The sequence below is a fragment of the Scyliorhinus canicula genome, chromosome 18 (assembly GCF_902713615.1).
Source record: "Scyliorhinus canicula chromosome 18, sScyCan1.1, whole genome shotgun sequence".
Taxonomy (NCBI): Eukaryota; Metazoa; Chordata; class Chondrichthyes; order Carcharhiniformes; family Scyliorhinidae; genus Scyliorhinus; species Scyliorhinus canicula.
In genome coordinates this window covers 73,149,321-73,159,732 of record NC_052163.1, presented here as the reverse complement: position 1 = coordinate 73,159,732, position 10,412 = coordinate 73,149,321, and the positions used below count along the sequence as shown (strand labels likewise).

The 10,412-nt window shown below is 49.2% G+C and overlaps 1 protein-coding gene across 3 annotated transcripts in view; it reads left to right on the top strand.

Moving 5' to 3' along the window:
- Window positions 1-1,519: 1,519 nt before the first annotated feature.
- The window catches only part of LOC119953188 (A-kinase anchor protein 2-like), a 139,159-nt gene continuing 130,266 nt past the window's right edge, over window positions 1,520-10,412 (top strand). For all 3 annotated transcript variants that reach the window (XM_038777173.1, XM_038777176.1, XM_038777172.1), the window contains exon 1: window positions 1,520-1,648. The gene's annotated coding sequence lies outside the window, so the exon portion shown is untranslated. The remainder of the gene's footprint in view (window positions 1,649-10,412) is intronic.

Genomic DNA, 10,412 nt, shown 5'->3' with positions numbered 1-10,412 from the left:
TTATAATAATCATCAGTTTGTACCGGGTAGGTTGGATGGTGGGTTCTGGAGATGGCAAAGGGCAGGAATTTGGAGGCTGGGGGTTCTATTTATAGACGGGAGCTTCCCCAGCTTGAAAGCCTTGGAGGATGTGCCAGCAGGGAATGGGTTTAGGTATTTGCAGGTACGAGACTTCCTGAGAAGGCAGGTTCCGGCCTTCCCGCTGCTGCCGCCACGGGGGATACAGGACAGAGTAATCTCCAGTACCTGGGTAGGAGAGGGGAAGGAACTTTTGGAATTGGAGGAAACTCCGGTGGAGGAGCTTAAGGGCAAGTGGGAGGACAAGCTAGGAGGAGAGATAGAAGCGGGTCTATGGGCAGATGCCCTAAGCAGGGTTAATACATCCCCATCATGTGCCAGGCTCAGCCTGATACAATTCAAGGTAGTCCACCAGGCACACATGACGGCGGCCCGGATGAGCAAGTTTCTTGGGGTAATGGACAGGTGTGCGTGGTGTGCAGGAAGCCCAGCTTCATCATGTCCACATGTTTTGGGCATGCCCGAAGCTTAGAGGGTTTTGGCAGGGTTTCGCTGAGGTAATGTCCACGGTACTCAAAACACGGGTGGTGCCAAGTCCGGAGGTGGCGATCTTTGGAGTGTCGGAAGAGCCGGGAGTTCAGGGGGTGAAAGAGGCCGAGGTTTTGGCCTTTGCCTCCCTGGTAGCCCGGAGACGGATCTTGTTAATGTGGAGGGACTCGAAGCCCCCGAGTGTAGAGACCTGGGTTAGTGACATGGCTGGGTTTCTTAGCCTCGAGAAAATAAAGTTTGCCTTAAGAGGGTCAATGTTAGGGTTCACCTGGAGGTGGCAGCCGTTTGTCGGCTTTCTCAGGGAAAATTAAAATGTCAGCAGATGCAGAATTCCAAAAGTTGGGGTGGGGGGGGGGGGGGGGGGGGAGACTGTTTTTTTTCTTATTGTTGGGGGGTGTGAAGATTGGGATGGGGGTGGCAATGCTTATTGTACCATATTTATGTCGCCGTTATTGTTCTTATTATAAAAACTTGCAAATACCCTAATAAAAATATATTTTTTTTAATAATTTAAATTTCATCAGAAATTGTGAACTTTTGTTGACCTCATGTTTCTGGCATTATTTTGGGCCTCTGGATTACTAGTCCAGTAACAGTACCATGATGCTATCGTTCTTTGAATATTGGAAGTTTCGGTCACTTTCAGTGTGGAGCCACATGGAAACTGCTGAATTCTTCTGAACTCAGTCACCATGGCTGTTGCCCAGGACTGCGATGGGTTCACAATGAGCAGTGACATGTCCACAAACAGCGCACAAACAGCAGTGGCTTCACATCGTCATCCATTCTCCTGATTGAATAATCCACTGTAGGTCAGCAAGACTCGCCTGGAATCCAATGCTGTCAGCACGGGCTTGTCCTTGCAAAGTAGCCTGAGCCCCCAGCCCCTCCCATACATTGTAAACTAACACAGTTCCTGATCATTCCATTTCATCAGTGAGCCGCTTATTTTGTTTTCGTTAATGCCGACTAAATCCACTGTTCACATCGGCCACCAGCATTAACAACACAAACAATCTGTTACACTTGGTAACGTCTTCATGATTACTCCAGTAACGTGTGTGTAACAGATAGTTCTCAGGTCAGTATTTCTTACTTTACTCTGATTACAATTTCTCATTTAATTTGTTCTGAATCTGTGTATAATGTAGAGGTGTTCAACTTGCGAAGGACTTCGAGTATAAAGAGAAATTGTTTCCACAGGCAGAAAGATAAGTAACCAGAGGATAAAGGCTGAAGATAATTGTCAAAATATCCAGAGAATATTTAGCGGAGAATTGTTTACATTGTGACGTATTCTGATCTGGAGTGCACTGTCTGAAAGGGCAATGGAATGGTGGCGCAGTGGTTAGTGCTGCTGCTTCAAGGCACTGAGCACTCGGGTTCGGTCCTGGCCTTGGGTCATTGTCCATGTGGAGTTTGCACATTCTCCCCGTGTCTGCGTGGGTCTCACCCCCACAACTCAAAGACGTGCAGGATAGGTGGATTGGCCCATGCTAAATTGCCCTGAAATTGAAAGTTTATTTTAAATAGAAAGGACGATGCAAGAAGATGGAACAGTAACTTGTGAAATATTGCTGTCCAGAAACAGTGAGGTAGTGCGACTAATTGGAAAACTCTTTCAAAGCGTAGGCATGATGGCCGGCTTCCTTGTGTATAGAAAGAAAAGTGTAGAGAGACTGAGTGTAGATAGATGTGGCAAATTGGAACCATGATGATTGGAAACCTCTTTGACACTGGGAGAATTGAGATACGGTGAACCCAAATGCAGTCTGTCTCTGACCTGCAACAGCAGAATACAAATTCCTAAACAGTCTCCACAGCAAAACCAATCTGCTGCTATTTCAACATTCTGTTTCACAACAGTCCCAGTTTAGGGCTGGTTGTATTCTAGCATCTGCTCCATTCTTTCCAGCCTCAGACAAACATGCGAACACACAAAAGAGGAGGCGAAGAAGGCCATTCGGCCCCTCGAGCCTGTTCCGCCATTTGATAAAATTACAGCTAATCAGTTTGTATTTTGAGTCCTACATTCCCATCTAACAAGATCTAGCACTGAATAGTTAAACAAGGTGTGTCTTAAAATTCAGGTTCACAAGCCTTAGATTTCACAGGGAGTGGTGATGGCGTCTGTACCAATGAAGGTGGGAGTCTGAACTTTACTGATGACAAGGGTGGGAGTGGAGGCAAGGCCGCTGATTGAGCAAATTGGCAGCTAAAGATGACTTGTGGTTAATGGAGGCGAAGTGATTTTATCATCTGTGTTTCAAAATATAGATAAACAAAGGTGTTGCCATGCAAGTGATTTCGTGCTCTCATATCAGAACGATGAGACAGAAACTACGGGTTACTGAAGAAAAAATAGAAAAGAATTTTCAGAGCTTATTTTGGACTGCCAGGAATGTCTGAAATCCTGAATAATGACATAACGAGATACACACTCCAATACACAAATCCTTCTGTATTGACAGCAGACCACACACCCGTCATTCAGCTGGGTGTGTGCAAGGTTAAGCCATGTTTGACACCGGTATGGTATAGGTCACCCCGTCATTCTGTCACTGAATTAGAGAGCCATAGCACAGCACAGGAGGGCCATTCAGCCCATCGTATCGCATCTGCTCTTTGAAAGAATTGCCAATTAGTCCCACTCTCTTGCTCTTTCTCAATAACCTACAACTTTTCCAAATTCCTTTATAAAGTTACGATTGAATCTACTCCCATGATCCTTTCAGGCAGTGAATTCCCAATCCCAACAACTTGTTGCATCAATAGTGGTTTGCTTATGTCACCTCAGGTCTTTTGCCAATCACCTGAATGTTGAAATGGAGAGTTTGATTGCACGGAAGGGTGGTTATTCAACCCAGTGTATGTGTACAGGCCATGACAAAACTATCCAGTCTAATTCTACATTCCAACTCTTGGCCCACAGCCTTATAGGTATCTGCAGTTTATGCTTAGATCCAAGTGTTTTTTTTAAACGTGGCAAGGGTTTCTACCTTTATCACTCTCTCAAGCATTAAGTTCCAGAGACCCATCACTCTCTGTCTGGAAAATAATTACTCCTTACCTCTAATCCTTCAAACTTCTGCCCCTGGCTATTGACCTCTCTGTTAACAAAATTAAATTATTTCAATGCAATCTATTGTGTTCTCTATCCTCTGGTTAGCATCACTTCTGTCACAGGAAACAGTTTCTTGATACAAACCCTGCACAGGATTCTCTCGAGTGTCCCCATAATTGAAGTTCTTCATCTTTGCGACTGTTCTGGTAAACCTATTCTACACCATAGAACCATAGAATTTCTAAAATGAGGCCATCTGGCCCATCGAGTCTGACTGACCCTCTGAAAGAGCACCCAAATTAGGCCCACACCCCCGCTCTCTTTGGACTGTGGGAGGAAACCGGAGCACCCGGAGGATGATGTGTTGGGTAAGCTGGGTCTGCGAGGACTGCGTTTACTGCAATGGTGAGAGAGACCGGCTTCCAACACTTGAAGAAATGCAACTCGATTTTATTGATCTCTTAACTATCATACATACTTTAACTGTGGGTTGACACTATGCTGAGTTGACTGGAGACCTGAGGCTAACCTGACCAGACAAACTGACTACCACATGGTGTTTGTTCTAGTTGCTGCTCATGAGCTCTGACTGTCTCAGAGGCTGCATCCCGAGAGAGCGGGAAAACTGGTGCCCTCTGGCTTTATAGTGGGCGTGTCCTGTCTGGTGATTGGCTGCTGTGTTCTGTGTGTTCACTGGTCATCCTGTGTGTCAATCACTGCCTGTCTGCACACCATCATATACCTGGATGTATATTATGACATCTCCCGCCCTTTTATTTTGTTTTAAAAAAATGTGTTCAGGTCAATAAATAGTGAGTGTGTGTGTGTATAGGAGCCTGACTATATACAAAATATGCTAACGTATTTACATGGGAAGGTGTCTAGTGCAGATAGAGGGCAGATAAAAAATTAGGAAAAAAACACATTATGTACAGATGTGTAAACGATGAGATCACAAGGTAATGCAACATTCAGTCTCTGTGGCGGGTGACAAATTCTGATTGACCGCCTCAAGGGTGGGTCAGGGGCCGCCTGCACTTGAACGGGCGGAACTGCCTCCAATGTAGAGGTCGGTAGAATAACTGGCAGATCGGCGGCCTCGTGGAAGGGCGCGTCCTGAGGAACCAGCGTGCGAGGCGGGACATCACGGTTAGGTGGCGGGCGTGGAAGTCGCCGCAGTGCCCACCTATTACGCCGAAGAAAGGAGCCATCAGGCATGTGAACGAGGAACGATCTCGGGGCCACTTGCTTAACCACCACAGCTGTGGCAGACCAGCCGCCGTCAGGTAGCTGAACACGAACTCGGTCAGTAGGGACCAGAGCAGGGAGATCTGTGACGTGGGCGTCGTACGCCGACTTGCATTGGGCCCCGAGACTGTTGCACCCTCTGTAGGACCGGGAAGTTGTCACGGTCCGGAATGTGGATAGCCGGCACCGTGGTTCGCAGTGTACGGTTCATTAGGAGCTGTGCTGGGGACAGGCCAGCGGACAAAGGAGTTGCCCTGCAGGCTAACAGTGCCAGGTTGAAATCCGAACCCGAGTCAGCAGCTTTGCACAAGTCTTTTAATGATGTGGACCCCTTTTACAGCCTTCCCATTTGACTGGGGGTAGTGGGGGCTTGATGTGACGTGCCTAAAATTGTACAGCCGGGCAAAATTTGTCCACTCCTGGCTGAAGAAGCAAGGGCCGTTGTCAGTCATAACTGTGAGTGGGATGCCATGCCGGGCAAAAGTCTCCTTGCATGCCTTGATTACTGTTGCTGAGGTGAGGTCAGTCAGTTTGACCACCTCGGGGTAGTTGGAAAAGTAGTCCATGAGGAGGACATAGTCTCGGCCCTTGGCATGAAAGAGGTCAACACCAACTTTGGATCATGAGGAGGTCACCATTTCATGCGGTTGTAGAGTCTCTTTAGGCTTTGCTGGCTGGAACTTTTGACACGTTGGGCAATTGAGGACCATGTTGCCGATATCTTGGCTGATTCCTGGCCAATATACTGCCTCTCGGCCTCTACGGCGACATTTTCCGACCCCCAGGTGACCCTTGTGGATTTGGCCGAGGACCAGCTTGCGCATGCTCTGTGGGATCACAATTCTGTCCAGCTCATTAGTATGCCATCCACTACCTCTAGATCGTCCTTTACATTATAAAACTGGGGGCACTGCCCCTTTTGCCAACCATCCGTGAGATGTCGCATGACCCGCTGGAGTAAAGGATCCCTGGCCGTCTCCTGACGAATTTGCACGACCCTTTCATCAGTGCCCGGAAAGTTGGAGGCACAAAATTTCACCTGCGCGTCTATTTGAAAGACAAAGTCTGTCTGCTCACACGGTGTGGTGATAGATCTAGAGGGTGCATCGGCCACAATGAGCTCTTTGCCCGGGGTGTAGACCAGGTTGAAATCGTAGCAGCTGAGTTTGAGGAGGATACGTTGTAACCGAGGCATCATGTCATTGAGGTCTTTGTGGATGATGTGAACTAATGGCCTGTGGTCTGTCTCGACCGTGAATTTGGGGAGGCCATACACGTAATTATGGAATTTGTCAATCCCTGTGAGGAGGCCCAGGCATTCTTTTTCAATCTGAGCGTATCGTTGCTCAGTGGGTGTCTTGGCTCTAGAGGCATATGCGACTGTGGCCCAGGAGGAGTCGTCGTCCCGCTGGAGGAGTACTGCCCCAATGCCAGCCTGGCTCGCGTCGGTGGATACCTTGTCTCCTTGGCGGGGTCGAAAATGCCAGCACCGGGGCCTTGGTGAGTTTCGCCCTGATCTCACGGCACTCTCGCTCATAAGCGGGTAGCCAATGGAAGTCTGTAGTTTTTTTAACGAGATGGTGGAGAGCTGTGGTGCGTGATGCAATGTTGGGGATAAACTTCCCAAGGAAGTTGACCATCCCTAGGAAGCGGAGGACCGCCTTCTTGTCCTCCGGGGTCTTCATAGCATTGATCGCCGACACCTTGTCTGCATCTGGCTGCACACCGAACTGCGAAATGTGGTCGCCAAGGATCTTTATTTCTGCTTGACCGAACGAGCATTTGGCTCTGTTGAGTCAGAGGCCATGCTCATGGATCCTATGGAACACTCGTTTGAGGCGATCGATGTGCTCCTGAGGAGTTGTGGACCAGATAATGATATCATCGGTGTACACTCGCACCCCCTCGATGCCCTCCATCATTTGCTCCATTATTCGGCGGAACACCTCTGAGGCGGAGATGATGCCAAAGGGCATTCGTTTGTAACAGTAGTGACTGAACGGGGTGTTAAATGTGCACAGCTTTCGGCTAGACGCATCCAGCTGTATTTGCCAAAACCCCCTTGGAGGCATCCAGCTTCGTGAAGAATTTGGCATGAGCCATCTCGCTGGTTAGCTCTTCTCGTTTAGGGATAGGGTAGTGTTCCCTCATGATGTTACGGTTCAAATCTTTGGGGTCGATACAGATTCAAAGTTCCCCTGACAGCTTTTTGACACAGACCATGGGGCTAACCCAGTCCGTGGGTTCCGTGTCCTTAGAAATGACGCCCTGGTCCTGGAGGTCTTGCAGCTGCTGCTTGAGGCGGTCCTTAAGGGGTGCCGGCACCCGACGCAGTGCAAGGACCACAGGGGTAGCATTTGGCTTCAACAGTATTTTGTATCGGTAAGGGAGTGTGCCCATACCTTCGAACACGCTGTGGTATTGCGCTATGATGTCATCGAGTTGGGCTTGGAAGTTAACATCTGGCGAGGCCGTTGCCTCAGCGGGCGACATGGTGTGAACCCGCTGCACAAGGTTCAGGAATTTGCAGGCCCAAGCACCGAGCAGGGAGGCTCTGTTGGTTCCTACAATTTCAAAGTGCAGGGTTGCTTTTGAAGAACGATGGGACACCGCAAGCTGGCATGAGCCTCTGGCAGCAATGGCATTGCCATTGTAGTCGAGGAGCTGGCAGGCCGGTGGAAGAATGCTTGTCCTGACGCGGATGGTGTCAAGGTCAGACTTGGAAATGAGGTTGGCTGAAGCGCCGGTGTCCAGCTTGAAGCGTATGCGAGCCTTGTTGACCGTAAGGGTGGAACACCAGTCATTGTCCGGATCAATGCTCATCACTGGGAGTTGTTTCACCATCGTTGCTGAAGGCAGCGTATGCTTGGCGATGATGCCCACCCGGAATGGGGATGTGAGGCCCTCGGTATCGGGATCTGGAAGAATGTCGGAGTCGGAGTCTGCAACGGGTTGCTGTACTGACCGGACGCTCCTGCGCTGCGGCTGGGATTGCTGTGTATTGGGCAGTTGAGCAGATCTGCAAAGGGCTGTGTAGTGGCCAAGCTTGCCACACTAGAGACAGCATTGAGATTTCGCGGGACATTGCCGCTTTAAATGGGCGGAGCCACAGTTGGAGCACGTCATGGCACCGACGTCAGGACGTTCCGTGCACCACTGCGCATGCGTAGTGCTGTCGAACGATGTGCGCACTTGCGCAGTTCGGTCGTCGGCGTCACCGTCCCCTCGGTCGTGGCGTGCATGCGCAGGAACCCGGGAAAAGCGCGCAAAATGGCCGCCCTCATCCAGACTCAGCCTCTGTAGTTGTTTGATGGCCTGCACCCGTTCCGCACCGTGGGGGTTTTGCCGTGCCGTTTCTGCCGCCTTGATGTGGGAGTACCGGCTAGTAGCGTGCTCGTGGAGGACGCAGGTCTCGATGGCGACGGTAAGGGTGAGCTGCTTAACTTTTAGGAGCTGCTGGCGAAGGGGATCGGAGTGGACCCCGAAAACGATCTGATCCCGGATCATGGAATCGGAAGTGGAGCCATAGTTGCAGGACTGCGCGAGGATGCGGAGATGGGTTAAAAAGGACTGAAAAGGTTCATCCTTACCCTGAAGCCTCTGCTGGAACACACAGCGTTCAAAGCTCTCATTGACTTTGATGTCAGAGTGGCTGTCGAACTTCAGCAGGACTGTTTTAAACTTTGTCTTGTCCTCGCCTTCAGCAAAGGTGAGGGAGTTGAAGATGTGGATAGCGTGGTCCCCGGCTTAGAAAGGAAGAGAGTGATCTTCCTGGCATTTGATACGGCTTCGAGGTCGGTGGCTTCAAGATATAGCTGGAACTTCTGCTTGAAAATCCTCCAGTTTGCACCGAGGTTGCCGGCGATGCGGAGCTGCGGGGGAGGGCGGACGCTGTCCATATTACCGGATGGCTGATCGCTGGTCAAAGGCAGATTATCTCAAGGTAGGTCTGTCAAACTCGAGCATGACTCACTGGTACCATGATGTGTTGGGTAAACTGGGTCTGCGAGGACTGCGTTTACTGCAGTGGTGAGAGAGACAGGCTTCCACCACTTGAAGAAATGCAACTCTATTTTATTGATCTCTTAACTATAATACATACTTTAACTGTGGGTTGACACTATGCTGATTTGACTGGAGACCTGAGGCTCACCTGACCAGACTAACTGACTACCACATGGTATTTATTCTAATTGCTGCTCACGAGCTCTGACTGTCTCAGAGGCTGGATCCCGAGAGAGCGGGAAAACTAGTGCCCTCTGGCTTTATAGTGGGCGTGTCCTGTCTGGTGATTGGCTGCTGTGTTCTGTGTGTTCACTGGTCATCCTGTGTGTCAATCACTGCCTGCCTGCACCATCATATACCTGGATGTATTTTATGACAACGGGGAGAACGTGCAAATGCCACACAGGCAGTAACCCGGTTCCCTGGCGCTGTGAGGCAGCAGTGCTGACACTGTGCCACCCTCCTGCAGTAACTTAGATACAAACAACAAACGTTTACATGTACAACATGTTTACAGATTATTGCAGCCTTAATGCTGCCAGTCTGCCTCCTGGGTCAAACTGAGGGAAAGTCCATGCTCTGCTCGGCAATTCCGTGTGTGAACAACGCCCCTTAAAGGGGTCAGCTACTAAACCTCCCTAAGACCCTGACATTCTTCTTCAACTGAAATCCAACTGTGCTCTGAAACAGTTTAACATAGCTTCTTTACTGTTGTACTCTATTCCTATTCCTTTATTAACGAAGGTGATGATCCTGTGTGTTCATCTTAATTTGTTCTGCCACCTTTGAAGATTTGTCTTCACAAACCCTCATGCTCCTCTGTTCCTGCCCCCACTGTGTATCGTCCAAATGATCACTTCACATTACCCAATGCTGAATTGCATCTTGTAAGCTTGTGTCTTCTTGGACACTGTACTGTCCTACTTATTGTTCACTACATCCCTCGGTTTCATGTCAAACTTGGAAATTACACTCTGCCAGTGATGTACCATCAATAACCACGAGATGAGAATGGTGAAACTATTGAGGCTTTATTGCACAAGATGTTGAGCCTCCTGCAGCTGGAACCAGAATGGGAGCAGCGCAGGAGAGCGTACACTTTTATACGCCGCCTGCTGGGAGGAGCCAACAGGCTGGGATTTACCGCGGTACCTGTAATACAGTGGCAGTACCATAATACATGTAGTGTGTTACCAGTGGTGTTTACCACACGCAGGCTCAGGACAAAGGACGGAAAAAAGAAGGCAGTCAGAAAAAATAAACAGTACAGTAACAAGAAATGCAAGTTGTTGATAGATTTCTGTTAACATTTGTATTAAGGGATAGGGGGCGAAGGACGGTTTATGAGTTAGCTCACACAGCAGCCATGAACCAATTGGTGGAAAAGGCCTGATGGGTTAGATGACCTACTCCCGTTCCTTTGTTCCAATGTCATTAATATATATAAAAAGGAGCTGAGGACTTCTAGTGGTGGCCATGGAGTGAGCAGAGCAGCTTACCTCGTTGGTGGCCGAGTTGGGGGTGATGC